This window comes from Anthonomus grandis, chromosome 5, assembly GCF_022605725.1.
Source record: "Anthonomus grandis grandis chromosome 5, icAntGran1.3, whole genome shotgun sequence".
NCBI classification, from domain to species: domain Eukaryota; kingdom Metazoa; phylum Arthropoda; class Insecta; order Coleoptera; family Curculionidae; genus Anthonomus; species Anthonomus grandis.
The window spans coordinates 23,701,713-23,720,964 of record NC_065550.1 but is presented as its reverse complement, the minus strand read 5'-3'; the positions used below and the strand labels follow the sequence as shown (position 1 = coordinate 23,720,964).

General features: G+C 30.8%; 1 protein-coding gene across 2 annotated transcripts in view; it reads right to left on the bottom strand.

Moving 5' to 3' along the window:
• Positions 1-16,273, bottom strand: part of LOC126736618 (elongation of very long chain fatty acids protein 4-like) — a 35,522-nt gene extending 19,249 nt beyond the window's left edge. The window contains exon 1 of one of the 2 annotated variants that reach the window (XM_050441054.1): positions 16,251-16,273. The gene's annotated coding sequence lies outside the window, so the exon portion shown is untranslated. Of the gene's footprint in view, positions 1-2,518; positions 2,664-16,250 lie in introns of those variants that run through there. The other variant, XM_050441053.1, reaches the window with a different exon arrangement.
• Between the last annotated feature and the right edge of the window lie 2,979 nt (positions 16,274-19,252).

Here is a 19,252-nt window from a genome sequence, read left to right as displayed (position 1 = left end):
TTCGATAGTAAAAATGGTTAAAGGTGTGGATAATGGTACTGAAACTGCGAAATTTTTTAGCTTAATGTCAATTTTAATGCTCAAGGTTAACTGCAGAATGAAACTAAAATTTAAAAAATTATACGTTGATACCTATATTTTCCTGACCAGCTTCAAAAATGTTGATCAATGTTTTGGTTCTACAAAGCGAAACACTAATTTTTATTTAGTAACATACATACTAGTGTATGTAAGTTTCTATAGAAACGATACTTAATATAACAGCATATTTGCTGTCATGGCTCGAAATCTCATGACAAATGGTATCAATTTTATATTATAAAAAAAATACTTATAAGGGGTTAAAATATATATCAAAAATATGTAAATATTGAAATATACATTCACATAGTTTGCCTAAAAGCCCACGAATGAAGAGTAAAAAGTGATAAATTTAACAGAAAGTTAAGTTGTTGGAATTAATTTCAAATAATCAATTGTTAAAAATATTCTTGTATCACTTTTGATTTTTCTATAATCAATAACCTTAATTTAAATGACTTCAATGTTTATCTTTTATATTTAAATTAAGTTCGATTAGTAAATATTTGTACAATATTTATTTTTATTAAGATTCTAAGTTTTTTATATTAAAAGAATAATGTTTTTGAGTTATGGACATTTTCCATAATTTGAAAAAAAGAAAATTTCCAAAAATGTATTTTTCTGTTTAATTTTGCAAATATTTTAAAAAACGCTAAAATACGTGTGTAATTGGATTGTCTAGAGAATATTTGTCCAAAATTTCAAATTTGTATCTAATCAAGTTTTTGAGTTATGGATATTTTGTACAATTCTTAGTGGAAAAATTATATTTGTCCAAAAATTTTTATTGTCAAATTTTGACAAACGCTGGAACACATGTCTAATCAAATTTTCCAGAGAGTATTTGTATAAAAAGTCAAACTGATATCTAGTCAAGTTTTTGAGTTCTGCAGATTTTATACAATTTTTAGAAAAAAAATATATAAAGAATGTCTTTAAATTTTTAATTTTTGAATTGAGGACATTCTGAATAATTTTTCGAATTAAAAAAAAAATTTTTCTTAGATTTTTGTAAGTATTTTGAAAAATCTTCAAATAGATGTTTAATGAAATTGTCCAGAAAATATTTGTATGTTTCAAATTTGTATCTTGTCAAATTTTTGGGTTAGGAACATCTTGCACAATTTTTAGAAAGAAAAATATATACTTTTTAAAGTTTGTTTTTTACTTTTTAATTTTGTAAAAATTTTGAAAAACGTTGAAATAGGTATCCAATAAAATTGTCCATAGAATATTTGTACAAGATTTCAAATTTGTATGTGGTCAAGTTTTTGAGTTATGGACATTTTATACAATTAAAAAGAATCCAAAAATAATTTTTTTTTAAATTTGATAAAAATTTTGAAAAACGCTAAAATAGGTGTCAATTAAATTATTCAGAGAATACTTGGACAAAAATAAAAACTTGTATCTAGTCAAGTTTTCAAGTTGTGGAGATTTTGTACAATTCCAGAAAAAAATTTCTTTTTTTCCAAATGTCTAATCGAATTGTCTAGAGAATATTTGTATAAAATTTCAAATTTATATCTTGTCAAATTTATGAGTTTGTACAATAAAAAAAATGAATTGTACTTAAAAAAACAAAATTTTGTAAAATAGATGTCCCCCGTCACACTGTTCAGAAAATGTTTGTGTAAGTTAGTATACATTTTGTACAATTTAAAAAAATATATATTTTTTCCAAAAATGTCTTTTTTCAAATTTTTTACAAAACGCTGGAATACGTACCCAGGAAAATCTTCCAGAAAAAATTTGTAAAAAAAAAATAATTTTATGCTTACATTTAGCTGTATAATGACCTTATTTAAGGAATAGAAATATTAACTATTTTATTGTTTATCATCCTTAAGTTAAGATGCTTTTAAACCTATGATTTATTAAAATATATTGAATTATTTTATGCATATTACCAATTACAATTATTATAATGAACTATGACAATTATTATAATCTAGAATCAAGTTTAATAAATAAAAAAATAAATATATAAATATTCATAATTAAGATTAAAATTTCTCAAATTAAACTCTTTTTTAAATCATTACCAAAAGAAAATACGAAAGTTCTAATACTTTTGTCAATTAATACATCAAGCTAAAATTCACATTTAAACTTAAGCAACTATAAATCATTAATTATTATACTGGTAATATTATTATTTATATATATTAAATTTATGTATTCATATTTTATTTGGAGTCGTATTGTGGAATGTTGCTTGAAATTCCACATATCCATTTTCTAGAACGTTCCCAGATTATACCCGAAATGCTTTTAATATTTAATCCCTTTTGGACATGATACCCGAAAATATGTGTCATTAGGTTAAACTCTTCTAGCAAAAAAAATACTTATACAACTTTTCACTTTCTACATATGACATTATACTGTAATAAAATTTATCCTTATTTTTAATGCAATATTTATAAGTTACCTTAATCTTTTGGCCTCTCTAACTTTTTTTTTCTTAATAGCATAGTTATTACTTATTCACGTTATTTTTACTATTAACTCATACTTAATGCTGTTTTAACGAAATACTGACACTTTTTCCCCAACGAGAACACAACAGGTTCTCCTTCTAAACCCTGATAAATATAAATCAAATTTCAATTTGTTTTAAAGCCTGTGTTAAATTTAATGATCTTTTTACGACCATTTTCAGTCATTATTTCCAATACGTTATTCATAGTATTTGCACGGAACAATTAACAAGTTTTAGAGTTAGCACAATATGTTGTTCGTGATGTTTATGATCCAGCATATGTCCATCTTCGGCGTATTAAGTTATTAACAGGTTATTTATTTTAAATTATCATAGTTTGTTACTTTCTTATAGCGGCGCTTCTACAATCGTAATTAGGATTCTCCATTATTTTTCTTCATATTTGCAACAGTAAAGTAAATAAATTATTCGCTTTTCTTTTTACTACAAAGTAAGCCAACATAATTATGTTTAAAAAATTATGACCAAAAAAAAATCAATTTGGTTGTTTCACGTTTCATCATAACATAATTTCATTTCTAAATTACGGTGTTGGTTTTTTGGGAATTGTGTTTTTGGGGAATAGCTTATACAATACGATAGTAACAATATCATTTTATTATTACCTTTAGAACAGATATATCTTAATATATATTAAAAGAACAAACGTATCACTGTTTATAAAAATGGGTAAGATATAATTTTCGAAGTTCAATTGTCTTTAACTTTAGCACGACTTTTCAGTTGAGAATTATCTCAAATCGTTATTAGCCGTTACCAAAACACCCGCGGTATCTTATTGGCAAGTGTGATTATGTAAAGATCAGAACGCGTATTGAAAAAGCCAGAACAGCATTTGTCAAGAGAAAAAAATCTTTACCAGCCACGAGACTTACAGTTGCCAACGAAAATTCGCCTATTGCGATGCCACGTGATTTCCATTCTTTTCATAGAGTAATTAAAAGTATAATATTCATTTCTCTATGATTCTTTTATATAGGATCTAATTATGGACGCTTGCGGAGGTCTCCTCCAAAAAACTTAAGCTTATGGCTGTACTGAAGAATCCAACGAACAACTTTAACAGAGAAATTAATCAGTACGGAAGTGCTTAGAAGATTAGAACATTAAAAGGCTAGAATTAGCATTGCCATGGAACTATGGGCAGTTTGTTTGCTTGCAACATCTGTGATGCAATGATGCCAAATGCTTATATAGAAATGGCAAAAGAAACACATGCATCATAAAAATTTGAGGCGCAAAACACTATTATTCCTATTCAATAAAATATGAAGCATGTTTTTCTATAAAATATGATAAGATACTCTATAAAGCAGTCAATATTCATAGTTAAATGAATGTAGATAACGTAGATAAGAGAAAAAGGCAACAACTTCGCAACGCCGCTCGATCGCATTGCTGATTCCACCGACACAAGTAATCTTTACCAGTGACGTCATCAAAAAATATTTACATGATAAATATTTATTATTAATAGATTATGATTTATAAAAATATGACTGCTTATGAACTCTTTATGCGTTTTTTTAACGTACTTCATTAGAGTAAAGATACTTATCTAATAAAAAGCTATTTTATGAAAATGTAATATTTTATATTTATTATAGATTTCTTAATAAGTTTTTATTATTCTACCTTTGTGACGACAGTTGTTCCTTGATATGATGTTATAAAAAAAAGATATTTATTTCCTACAGGTTTGTTACCAATTACAGGAAAGATTAAAAAAAAGAAACAATAAAAATATGTTGAAGTTTGTACTTCAGCACATGCAAAGCAGGAAAAAAAAGAAAATATTAAAATATGTATAAAAATGAAAAATAAAAATGCTTAACATTCTATGTACTTAGACAGACTATCTACAGGGTGTTTCAGAACTATGGGATCAAACTTCTGGGGGTTGTTTTGAGTATAGGAACTTATGTCCGGAAATGCGTCACTACGCCACTACGACTCTAAGACGCGTTAAAATTTATAAAAAACATTTATTACCTAAATAGGATCTGCTGCATTTATTTTTACCTTTTGTACATAATACCATAACAATAATTGTTTAAAATCAACGCTTATCAATGTCAATTCTCAATGTCATGTTTAAACATTTTATAGCTTACAATTTTTAAACATTTATTGCTAATGGAAAACTTTACCAATCAAGAATTGGCGGATATGCATTTGGCATACGGAGCAACAAACTGCACTGTACGAGCAGCATTGGGGTTGTATCATGAACGTTATCCCGAACGACAGCATCCTGGATACAAAAAGTTTATTGCGGTTCATCGGCGGCTCGCTGAGACAGGCATGTTTAAGACCAAGATGCATGATACTGTTGCTCGAACCGTAAGAACGGTCGAATTTGAAGAAGAGGTGCTTCAGCGACTTGCCGATGAACCATTAAATAGCACACGTGACGTCGCTAAGAATATGAATACGAGTAACATCTTCCGTCTGGCGGGTACTACACGAGCAACAACTCCATCCTTACCATTTGCAGAAAGTTCAAGGTATGACTGCAGCCGATTATCATCCTAGAGTTCAATTTTGTCGATGGCTTCTGGATCATCATTGCACAACCAAATTTTTTACGATATGTTTTGTGGACCGATGAAGCCTCTTTCACGGTATTTTTAATAGTAGGAATAGCCATGTTTGGGACGAAGAAAATCCTTATGCAATTTTTCCAAGAAAACATCAGAATCGTTGGTCTGTCAACGTATGGGCAGGCATTGTTGAACCGGAATGGTTAACAGGACCTATTTATCTGCGTTTCTTGGAGGAAGTTCTCCCAGAACTCCTTGAAAATTTTCCACTAAACGTTAGACAGCAAATGTGGTTTCAGCATGATGGAGCGCCGGCTCACTTTGCTGTACGCGAGTATTTGGCTCAGCGGTTTGGGCACCGTTGGATTGCCAGAGGTGGTGCAGTTTCTTGGCCTCCTAGGTCACCCGATTTAACGTCGCTCGATTTTTTCTTGTGGGGACATGTAAAGTCTTTAGTCTACGAAACTCCAGTAGAATCAGAGCTAGACTTAATTGGACGAATAACAGCAGCATTTGAAATCATTCAAAACGAGGATCAAATTTTTAGTGTAGTCCGCTGAAATCATATGCAGCGTTTAAATCGGTGTATTGAGGTTGGAGGAAGACATTTTGAACAATTGTTGTGATGGTATCATATACAAAAGGTAAAAATAAATGCATCAGATCCTATTTAGGTAATTAATATTTTTTCTAAATTTAAACGCATCTTAGGGCCGTAGTGGCGTAGTGACACATTTCCGGACATGGGTTCCTATACTCAAATGGATTCTACTGTTGCACTGAATAACCCCTAAAAGTTTGATCCCACCCAAATTTGGATTGGCTGACGTATTCAGTTGTTTTCTGTCACTTCCGGTTTAACCGGAAATGATCCTAACTTTCTTATTTTAAATTGGACCCCCAACTTTTTTAACATATTTTGATAGAAAATTACAATCTAAGGAAAATGACACTCCATATGTCAACTTTTAAATTAGTTAATTTTTTAAATTCCAATCTAGAGTTCCATGATTAATTTCAAATCGTTAATTTTACATCAAGTTATCCTAGAACAATATAATTGACTCTCTTTTGTTTTTCACAACTTTCCTAGATGCGTCTAAAGTTTGCAAAATCGTATTTTCGGCTCTAACTCAATTTTTTTAAATGAAACTAAGGTGGCTCACTACCATAGTTAAAAAGTGTATTTTTTTACAAATAATTTGGTATAAGATAATCGGGCAAAGGCACCTGGAAGACTGCAATGATGCCTCAAACATAAAATTTTTGGAAGTCGATATTGAGCATAAAAAATACTCACTCTTCAATTCATTATATAAAAATAAATGAAACCAATGTTGAATGAAATCGGGATATACATGGTTATCTCTCGAGATACAGGGTGGATCTTATAAGAGGCTTAAAAGATAAGGCCAAACAGGAGATAGGTACTGGAGTTTCGAACTTTCGAATCTCTTTCAAATAAATCTTAGATCACTGCCTTATTTAAAATTTAAAATAAAAATCTGTTGACCGATCAATCATTCTATTGATATGATGATTTTTTGTGTCACAAGTTTTAAAATCTTAGTTCAATTTTGAATTTTATTATATTGTCAGGAAATTCAGGAACACACTTTTATTGACAAGGTCAAAAACTCTAATCAACTTTTAACTATAAAATAAGAATAAAATAGTACAAAAACTAAGAGAAAAATAATTTACGTATTTACATTTTCATAATAGTATTTTAATTAAGTGTACCTACCCAGGTTTTATTGTATATATATTTCAATTTATTTTTGTTTTACTTATCTTATTTTTAGTTTTACTTTGTATATTGTGAATGTTCTATGGCATATATAAGGACTAACAGTAAATATAACAGGATAAACCAATTGAATTTGAATTTTAAAATAATAAAATAATATAATTCATTTTACATAGCTTGTATAAAATAGTGCGGATATACCCTAGGTAGAAGTACTCATACATTTCTTAATATCTATATATTAAATAAGTACTGATCGACACCAGATCATTGGAAAGTTAGCAGTTATAACCAAAAAAAAACGAGAAATTGTTTCGCATAAGTAATTTCAGAAATTGTATACAAAAACCTGAAATTATAATTAAAAGTGATCGTGTGCAAACAAGCTAATGAGCCCTACATAATAATTGATTATTAGTGTAATTAAAGAGAGGATATGTGTTTGTGATAGAGTATTTTAATTTGGAGTCGTGTACCTAATTATAATATAGAGCCAATGAAAGTCTTACCGTAAAAATTTATAATTCGTTTAAATCACATGTTGTTTACTGTTAGATAGTTTGGGTTAAAATGGCAAAATTTTACATTTTATAAGTTTATTTTTCTTCAGAATATACGTATATTCTTTGTCCTTAATGAGTTATGCTTCAAACGTCATAAATAATAGGTTCTTTACCAAATTTTAATTAAAGTTAATGGGGTATCATTATTTTTTATATAAAGTAGTATTTTTTCACAATACCAAACAATATTAAAAATGTAACAAATGTCATACTAATGAATAGGTTTGTTCACCAATTAAGTTATTAAGTAAAATCTATATTGTTGTGACGAATTCATAGTTAGTTACTTATTTTGTTGGATATTACGTCACTATTATAAATTTATATTTACTGCAATAGTGACGTAATACCCAATAAAATAAGTAACTAATTAAGGTATTGTAATTACCATCTAGTGCAGGTGCTTCAGTGTTTATGAAAATTTTTTCAAGTAAATAATAGCTTCTGAATCTTATATCAAAATTAATAATTAGGTAAGAAACTCATATTTTTATTCATAGTAGTTTTAATCAATTAAAACACTTAAAAAATTTATAGAGATCTATGATGGAGTGCGATATAAATCTGTCCATTAATAATGGTAATAAACTTTATCAAATCCTTAAAGAATGTGTAAACTGAGTTATATTAATATAATACCTATAAGGAAATTATTATCACATTCTTCTTTTAAAAAAATCGTGACATAATAATCTCATGCTATTACGCTACCTTAGTAAATCATGTAAACCGTAATATTCACTTTTTTGTAATTGCTATGTACCTGTAAAGTAATTTTCACTTTTCACATTCCCAGTACAATTATTAAAATAAGATGAAAATATTACTTTTTCGTGTCATATAAGGCTAAAATAAATGTTCATATAAGGCAAATCGAAAGTTTGACTTTTATTACCTTTTAATAAAATTAAATGGGCAAGACAAGTTTTGCTATGACTGCATGGATAAGATAAGTTAAGGCATGAAAAAAGAGTATTTAAAGCTTTTTCAGTATTTCGAAAAATATACAAGTTTCTTAAACTCAAGGGGTTTATCACTTAGAATTTAGGAAACCTAATATATCTCCATCGATTTCTTCTTCACAAAACTCATTGACTTCACTCTCATCATCCATTCTCCCAACACATTCTAATTTATGACACTACAGTAACATTCCATGAATGACCTTATATTATAATACAAAATTTTTACCTAGAATCTCTTTGGAATATAACCTACGTTTTTAACGTCTCTAAGGTATATTTTAATAGGTATATGTTTTAATTTAACAAAAATTAGAAAGCTCTATATACATTTATCTGTTACCGCAGCCAAGTTACTGATCTGGAAGATCAATATTTGACCTTACAAGCTGCATAAAACATTTTGCCAGTTTTACTTAAACCAAGCTGGAACCTTGCCATGACATTTAAATAATGTTTGCACGAAAGTTTAGGCAAGTTGTTGTTAAGAAGCTTTAATTCGATTGGCGTAGATCCAGGGATAGTTTCTTCCAGGTTTTGTAAGATCTAGTTATAATCAATGGGGTATTGAAAATAAGTATAGTCAATTTTGTTAAAAAAAATATTGAATTAAGATCAGCAATTGACGTTCCTAACTAAATGTCTCAAAAAATTCTATAAAAATCATTTTTAATATTAGTGATATATTAGAAAATGATTATATTGAGAAGCGATTTTTTCAGATTAGATTGGCGGAGGTATGGGTCCTATAAAGTCGTAGTTTTTGTCTCATATTTAGGATATTTTTGACTTTTGACAACCCTGCAATATCCCAGAGGTATCACCGCTACGTCAAAATGGGCATGAATGGAATATACTATCGAAATATTGTCAGAATATATTCAATAACCCATCAAACCCATATAAATATTTATGACATTTAAAAAAATATACCGGAGCTTAAAATATAATTAAGTTAAAAAAATACTTTGTATGTAGTCCTATATTTTAATATATAATATCTAATAGACGTACAAATAATTTCTTAGCATTTATATTAGAAGATTAAACAGAAAAAAATGTAGATAAAATATGTTTAGATAGTCGTATGACCGATATATATAATAAGAAAAAACTTGAAAGGTTAAGTTCGGTAATACAAGTAAGAAAGATTAAGAAAATATGAACGCAAGATTAGGTATGAGAGAGCAAGCCAATATGAATATGAAACAATTTCCAGTAACATATTTAAAATTGCATAATTAAATTTATTATGAGGAAGGAGCTTAGGCTCCCTTAACATGCAAGGAAATTTGATAACTAAACGATCGTTCAAATTAAGGAGTTTTATAAGGAGGTGGGGTTATTGTAAATTTATGTAGTAAATCAAGATCACTTGTAAGTTTTGGGTGTTATCAGCATAATAGTAAACGAAAACGTGTAGTAAGTTTAGTGCTCATTTGGGATATATACAAGGTAAAAAGTAAGGCTCCCTAAATAGATCCCTGAGGGACTCCAGCTAAAACCTTTATACCCTCCAAAAGCACACCATTAAGCTTAATTGATTCTGATCTACCAACAGCTATTATTGAGCTAAAAAGCACTATCTCCAAATCAAGACAACCAAGAGCAAACCATGATTTATTTTGTCAAAGGCTTTTGATTAGTCCAAGAGTGCCAACCCCTAAGCTCACCCCAATCAGTGATCGTCAGGATCTCATCTGTCACTTTTAAAAGCGCTGTGGCGCAACTGTCATTAGCACGAAAAGAAGACTGCTCTTAATGCAAAATAGCAAGACGCTCGAATTTGGCGTTCTAGTATCCTTTTAATTGCTTTTGAGGCAATTTATTATCGGTCTAAGCTCTATTGATTTATTATCTTCCATAAATTTGGAAAAGTGAACAATGTATGGGATAATATGTGGATAGCAGTACATTAAGATGGACGAGCCAATCCCGTCAGTTAGAAATGTACTGTCTCTGGATCTTAAGTTGATGAATCCCCGGTACTAACAAAATATTGATTTATAACATCCACAGTAATGAATTTTTCGGGATAAAAGTAGACATTTTTGGATAGGCATATTAAGCTGCCTCAAAAGTTTCCCCTTATTCTTTGGATATAAATACGTAGACAGTTATTAAGATAACTTTTCAAGATAACAAAGCTTTTTTGAAATTCTGGATGTATTATCAAAAGGATGTCAAGTAAATCATTATAAAATAACTATGGATCAAAACTTTAAAAATCTCTACAAGTTTTAAAAGACGATTTTCGTCTAGACACATCTAGTCAGTCTATACTAGCAGTCCTCTATAGTCAAGAATATACTATAAATTCATAATATTCCGTGTGATCGCCTCTGTGCTCGATACATTGATTGACTTCTTAGAATTGCAGTGAATAAGATTATTGATCTCTTCTTGAGGAATATTGTTTCAATCTTCCAGCGCTACCAATTTTGAAATGCGAACCTTGCTTTGAAAGCACATCCTACAGGTGCTCAATTGGATTCGTGTCCAGCGATTATGCTGGCAACTTCATTCGTTGGACATTGGCCCTAGCTAACACATTTTGGATATGAATAAGTTATATGAATAAGTGAACTGCAATAACCATGCATAATGTCACTACAAAACATAACTGTCCTTTTCTAAGGAACCACTTCTTCTTGCTACACGTCCTAACTCTCTCCATACCTTTACACAACAGCCGTCACTTGTCAATCCAAATCGGGACTCATCTGAGAGAAGACATTTCTTCATTGAGGTAAGAGCCAGTTTCTGGGAATATAGCTTAAGCGACCAGCTTTATGTGCTTTAGTAAGCCTCGGCACTCTCAAAGGTTTTTGTTGATCGTAAATTGGCACAAGCCAGCCTTCGTCGAAATGTAGGCCTAGAAAAAAATATCTGCACATTCTTCTAAAATGCATTCCTACCACTGTCCCTGTGATATTTCGATTGTGTCGAACAAAATTGGCTAAATATCGATCCTCTCTTTCGTCTGCAACGTGATGACGCTCACTACCCGGTTTCCTATTCACCCCTCCAGTTTCTTAACTATTCTGATAGCAGACGTCCTAGGAATTCCAAATCTTGCTGAAATCCTGTAATTTGATCAGTTCTGTTGATATAGAGCGATTATTCTAGCTCTTAAAATAAAGTATAACTATCAAAAGCTATCAAAACTCGAAATTGGATATTCGAGCAGTTTTGAACAATTGGAAACGAACTATACTTTTCGAGATTAATACGAAACTGACAATTTTCAACAAATGCTTAGTTAAAGAAAGTGATAAATTTTTTTGGTACAAGAATTTATACGAGATTATTTCTACATCAACAAATGTTTAACAAAGGTTTTTGAATTGGTGTTATACGGAGGACCTAAGTTATTTGACGCTCTATGTATCTACTATGCTTGGCGATGATAAAGTAATATTTCATTTCATTGATCTCAGACTATACATTTCTAACGGTTTATTATAAAGGCAATGATGCATCAAAGTACACCTCTGCTAGGTAAAAGTATAATATTGTAACGATATAGTAAACACCGAGAAAGTAGCTGATTCTCCGCCATTCCAGAATGACCCAGAGGAACACCGCACGACGTTTCGATTGTCAGCGAATCTTCTGGAATGGTAGTCGAGTATATAAGGAGCCGCGTCGCTAAATAGTTGTAAATTAATACAGTAGAAATAAATATTTCTAGTAGGCGTGAGTCATCACTTTTTCGTAAGTGTGTAAATAAATTAGTTGACTATTTTCGATTGTTTTACTTCACACCTAACGAACGGGAAAAACGCAACAATATACTTAATTGATGGTAAATTCCTTCATTATAAATTAATTAGGAGCGAACTTAAATTTTTACTGATCTCCTAAGGCGTACTTCTTTGAGGTCAAGTTTATTAATAATTAAAATATTTGTCACCACTAATAAACATTAAATAAAATATTCTAAAAACTGAATGAATAAATTAATTGAAAAATTTTTGAGTCCACCTGCGAGGAAACTTTCACCGTGACCTACGAAGTTCATGAGCAGTGAAAATTAAGATGAAAGGCAATATTAGTCGAATATATTATGCAAATTTAAATGCCATTTGCTTCTTAAATATGTAAATTGAGTTGATAATAATTTGAAGTAGTTTGAAATTACATGACGTGAGCATCTGTACGGAAGATTTCAAATAAAAAATTGCTAATTATTTAAAAAGAAATTAAAGTTGCGTAAGTTGTATATATGCGGTAGAAAGGCTTGAAAATGGCTAAAGGAGATAAAAGTATATAAAACTTATGTTGGTTTATCTTTAGATTAAATAAAAGTTAATTACTTATATTATTTTATGCAACATAACATCGTATCTACTTCAACATGTGTAGTGTTCATCTTTATGTTATTTTGGCTTTTCCTCAGCATATCATGGATAATATCCACATTTTCAACATTTAGTTTGCCTCTGTAATATATTATAAATTATATACAGCATGCTTTCGAACTTAAGTTATATAATTTCACCTAATATAAAACTCAAATAGTTTTTCATGCGCATCGATTGCCTTTCTTTACCACGCGATGCGATACGAAGTGATAGATTCTTATATATTAATAGGCGTATATATTAATTGAATAATATAATGTACCGGTTTTTAAACAACAATTAACCTTTAATTTCTCTTTGGGTTATAGATTTGAAGGCCATTTTTTTGGATCTGAAAAATACTTGGAAAATAAGACGAAAAAGTGAAATTAAAAAATATATATTGATAACTTTTCATTTAACGAAATGTTGGACAATTCATTGAGCGAAGTAGAGTGTATCGTTGAATATGTTATATAAAAAGAATGTATTTGAATTATATATAAAATGTTATAAGAAAGTTTGAAGCTGCTGCAAAAGCAAGTGGTTGGTCACCCAGGGAGAAAGTGACTGGCCTTATGTCGGCCTTGAGAGGAGATGCTGTTGTCATCCTACAAAGAATGTTCCGCGAAGAGCAAGAATTCTACGACTACTTTGTAAGGCATTTGGCGAGTCTTTGCAAGAATTTAAACGTTTACTTCGACTAACATATCCAGATGTCCAGAAAAGGATCTAGGAACGTTTGGCAGTTTAAGCATTCCTGGATAAACTCCGCGATGGTGAAATTAGTAGATGCACTAACACGAGCTGGTGAATTCGAAGCTGCTAATAACACGAACAAGGGCCATGCTTGTATCTGACAATCGGTCAAGCTGATTATTAGGCATACTATTGGAGGATGTAGTGACCAGAACACCAAGTGACTAGAAATGTAGCAAAGCAGGTTACATACGGAGATTTCTAAACGAACGGTAAAAACCCTACAATATCCACTTAATCAAATAGAAGATGACGTTCAATTGACCAACTGGCATTTGGTTCTAAAAGAAATAAGTAATCAAAAATTCCACTATAGCTCTGTCATACCACTAAAAAGAAGCTTTAGTTAATATGTGCTGCGAAAACTTTACCACACGAGTATATGCGCACGTAAATATTAAGCGATTATTATGTTGTAAGTATGACATGACCTGAGCATACTTAAAACTACGAAGAGTGTTATTTCTGTAAAGTTGAATTGAATTGAATCAAAAATATGTTGTAAAAATGACACATTACTTAGCGAATGATCATGTTTATGGACGAGTATAAAGTTTGCATTCTAAACTCAGGAAGTACAACAGAAGTGTAAGATCTTATTTTCTGCTCTCGAGATTAAAGAACTCTCATCCAATTCAACTGATTAAGAATCTGTTGATTTTGCATGGCTTAAATTTTGTCAAAATGGCATTAAGGGGATTTAAGTAAATGCTAAAATTACTACCGTAATTATTATAGAAACTCTAAAAATATACACCATTGCTTGCATTTAGACTCTTATAAAAGGTTTTTTTGCGAATTGTAAAATTTTACTTAGTGTAGACAAGGCAAATATTGGAATGGAATTTCTCATTTATGATAGCCATTGGATCTAGAAATCCTATTCTCAGAAAAATTTTGCCAATCACATCATAAACTTATGCATTATGGTTTTTATTTTCCAACTCTTCTGTTGGCAAGGAAAATTTTGTGTAGAGTAAAGCGGGGAAATATGGCAACATAAATGTCAATCGCTCACAATCTGACCTCCATCGGACCTCCTTGCAATAGGAACACTGAACCTTAGAGTGTACCCATGTAGGTTTGCGACGTGAAAACTCTCGTTGCCATATTCTCGTCGTTAGAAAGAGTATATCATAAATGTCCAATGATACGGTATTGCCATATTACCCGCACCCATGAGTAATATGGCATCTAGCTCAGGGTAATATGGCAACATGTTTTCGTTATGTAAAAATTAGGAATTAGGAGTTTTTTTTTTAATAAAAAATGCTAATGATCCCAAAAACACAAATTTATTTCTAATGAAAGAAGTCTTAATAGAATTCTTTGTCTTATTGCAGTAATCATTACTTTAAAATGGACTTTTTTATTTTCAATTCTTTTTTTTTTAATTTCCTATGGTATTTTTTTAATGTTCTATGCTAAATTTTCAATATACTTGTTAACTACATTTTAATTTTTAAAAAAATATGATATATTTGAAAAATATCGTAGAGGTATATTTTTACAATATATACCATTGATGAACACGTCATCGGGCGTAAAATACAGGATTAATTAAATACTTCAAATCGTCTTTTTCAAAAATTGAAAAAACAATGTTGTACATGTTGACAAAATATCGATGACCGTGAATTTAACTTTAATATTTATTTTCAAGATGATTTTTGTAAGTGGCACTATTTTTAGAATTATCACTATTTTTGTATTAGCTTCCAAAAGAGTGAGAGTAATTCCCAATATTTTTATAATTAAAGCTTTATTAAACGTATCTAGTTTTCATTAGGCTCTTTTATGCTTTTATGGGTTTCCTATAAAGGAAAATTCTATTATCTTCATCAAACATAGGCAAAATTAAATAACTAATTTAGTAAGTTTTAAATTTTCCATATATTTTTTTTACGAAATTTTCTGCGATAAAAATATATTTTATCTTTTCTTGCCATTCATTCGCTGAAATACATTTTCTGATAAAATAATGAACATTTTTGAAATGTGCTATAAAACATCAAGTTTTGATGGAAATTGTACTTTAATCTTTACTCGACTTTGGTACATACATGGGAAATAAAATGATTTTCATTGTCTAATTATGCCTATAAATAAAAAAAAGGTTAATTTAGTATATTGGCATTTAAAAAAAAAACATCAAAAATGGTTTACATATACAATTGTTAGTATTAAATAAAAAATAATTTTAAGTAATATATATAATTTTAAAATAAATCGTAGCATAGATGAAAAAATTGTAACGATTTAGATATTTTTCTTCTACATTCTTAATTGAGTCGTATTTCCATAATTCATTTTTAAATTATAGAGAATAAATATTAATAATTCTAAATATTTAGAAGGAACCTTGATAATACCAAAAACAAACAATAACTTAAATCTCTAAGAAGCGTGGTTGGTACACCTATCAGAAATGGAAATCTAAACTTTTATTTGATAAGTGAAATTAAATTTGAATTATGTTATAAAGTCAATAAAATGCCTGCAAAGAAACCGCGTCACAGTGTAACGGCCCGTCGATTATTTTAAAGGGCAAAGGGCATCAACCAATTCTGCAGATATGCAGGTCATAGTCGGTTAAGTCCATGTAAATATACATTTCTAAAAGCAGTGTGAATTGCATTGTTTCCAACAACTTCAATGGAATTTCATTTAAAATTATAATAATTTATTCTATTATTAGTTCAAAATTAAAAACTCAAGAAAAGACTATACTACTCACCTGTTACGCACCTACATAAAAAAATTTCCTACGAACAATGCTTAATTAAAATTGCTCGAAAAAAACCATATTGACTCTCGAGTATTGCTTTAGTAAAACGATGATTTTTTGAGATTAATAATAGAGGCACTTGGTGTTATTCCTTGTGGAATTTAATTAAAAATTTACTCCTAACCTACGACAACGCGATCAGCCCTATCCAGGCGATGCAAACCTCGCTCCGCCCTGCGCAGCCCCAAACTGATGCCATCCTGGTTCGGTTGCACTTGCTTGTTTGGGAATCGTGTAATCCTGGATACCCATCTAGTGGAACAGATGGCGCGGGAAGGGGTTTAGAGAAAGAAGCGAGTTCTCGCTCTTGAATTTTAATCCGAATTGATTTTTGGATGCTAATTTCAAAATATGAAGGGTGATAAAGAAAATTCCAAGCGTTTGCGTGTCCTTGTGTTGTATGCTGGGTAAAATTTAGTTTATATTTCGTAAAGAAGTGTAAAACAATATAAAAAAGAAAATAACAACTTAAGAAAACAATAAAGTAATTTTTTTAACGTCGAATTGTTTTTATCGTCATCATTTTTAAGTGTTAAAAATATGAAGCGATGCAATAGATTTTTTGTAATAAAATTCATACAATAGTTAATGCAACTGATGTTCAATTTGTTGTCCATTTACTTCAATGCATTTTTCACAATTTCCAATTGCTCATTTTCAATCACTTGCGGATCGATTAGTCTAATTTCTTGCCGAATTCTTTGCTTTAAATCAAAAACATTATTTGGCCTATTCACATAAACTTTGGACTTCAAATAGCCCAATTAAAAAAAAACTAATAGGATTATATGCGGTGACCTTGGTGGCCACTCAATCGGTCCTCTTCGTCCAATTGTTAGGAAAAGTTGCATGAATGTCAAAATGAGGAGGTGCCTCGTCTTGTTGAAACCATATCTCGTTCCTAGTTACGTCAGCCTATTGTGGATCAGAGAATAAAACAACTAAAGCAGGGATAAGTTCAAACTGGAGAAAGTCCAAGTAGCGATCTCCGGTTATTGTTTCTTCGAAAAAAAAAGGATCCAAGGATTCGATTTTTCACAACACATTAATCTTTGAGGGAGAGAGCCTGTAGCCAAAATTTTCATTAATGAATCAAAAGTACAATAAATTAAATATTATAGTTGCATGCATTAGTCTCTACTTGAGGCACCCTAAATAAAAATATTTTATTTCAAAAAACGCGAAAGTGACAATATTAATCGATGTGTTCCTAAATAAAAGAAAACATGACACCTGAATTTTAAATGAATTTGTTGTTTCATCATGAATGCACTGTATAAGCAAAAACCCTATTAATTCAGAAATAAAATTTAAGCAGAAAATCAGAATTTTTTTTAGTTGCATGAAGAATTGAAAAGCAATAGAAAATGCTTCTGGGCCAATTTTAAAAATACAGGGGGTCTGGAGGGTAGGTGCAATTTAAAAGGATTATAGCTGACATAATTTCCATCATTTTTAGCCAAACATATACAGGTCGAAATCCGTTTTTAAATATTTTATTGCAACTTTTGCATTTTTTTCCAATAAATACCCAAATTTCACTCAAGCGGTAATGCAACACGGAAGTTTCCAGCAATTGATATCTAAGTTTCAAAGTTTATTTTGTTTTGTCTAAAGTTTATTTAATCAAATACTATGAATTCCAAGCATCTGTCTTAACGGATGAATGAAAAAATAGACATTGAAACAAAAAATACTTTACTTGATTCTTGAATAAAATTTCTTTTGCCTTTTAAAAAATATCCCTAGATATCCGACTAATTATCAAAATTTAATCCTCTCTTGTGGAGCATCTTATTGTAGGGTAATTTCAAATTTCAATGTGTAATAAAACACAATTTTGCTTAAACCATGTATTTTTCGTGCTCAAAATGTGATCCGCCATTTCTAATACAGGCACGGGCCCTATTTCTTACTTTGGTAGTGGTTTCCGTTATCGTCGGCTCTTCTTTCATTTTGTCAAATACTAATTGATTCTACCAACCAACTCTTCCCTCCTTCAACTCTCGGTGGTTCTTATCTCAGTTGGGTATACGAGCTCCTTTGTCCGGCCCCAGATGAAAAAATCCGGGGGATTTAAGTCAATCCCTCGAGCAGGCCAAGGAAAGGTTCCGCCATTGCCCATCCAACCCTCCAGAAAACGGTCGTCCAAATAATTCCTGATAGCCAAGGTCTAATTCGCTGAACAACCATCTTGTTGGAAGGTTATTGGCCTTTCTCGTTCCAAGAGTCCAGTTTCCACTAGATGATCGGGGATATCATTTTGCAGGAACTGTAAATAGTTAGCTCCATCTGAAGGCTCTGGTAGGTAATGTGGCTCAATAAGAGTTCTGCCTATTATTCCGGTCCACTCACGTTGACAGAAAACCTGCTCTAAAATGAATTTTGTTTCTTCCAGTGTGAACTTGCATTAATAGGAGCCATAGTGCAGGTTGTGGAAGTTGGCAATATCCTCCTTCAAAAATTTGGAGTGGTCTGTCCACAGAATCCTACAAAATTTAAAAAAAAACGGGTATTCGATGTACATGTTCAACGAAAAGCGGCAAAACTGGATTTTTCTTGTAATCCCTGCACCCCCGTAATTGAAAGGGATATTGTCCATCTTTGTGCATAGTCGCCCATACCTTCTATCTAGAAAGACCAAGGTCTTTACTTTTTTATGCTTGCCGTAAAAACTTCCAGTATCTGCTCGTCAATCTCTCCAGAGTTGACACCACGTGGTGGGTTGTTGCCAATGCTCTCTTCACTAAGCCGACGAAAGGTGCTTTGAAACGCCTTGAAGTTTTGTAATCTCTAATCTGGATAACGCCTCAGCATGGTACAAGTGCCGCGCCAAAGCTCCATTATTGTCAGCTCGTCCATACATGAAGGCAATGTCAGGGTACTCTTTATTAGTAAATACCATTTCACATAAAAAGTGAAGGAACTCGATTTAAAGAACGGTTGATGCA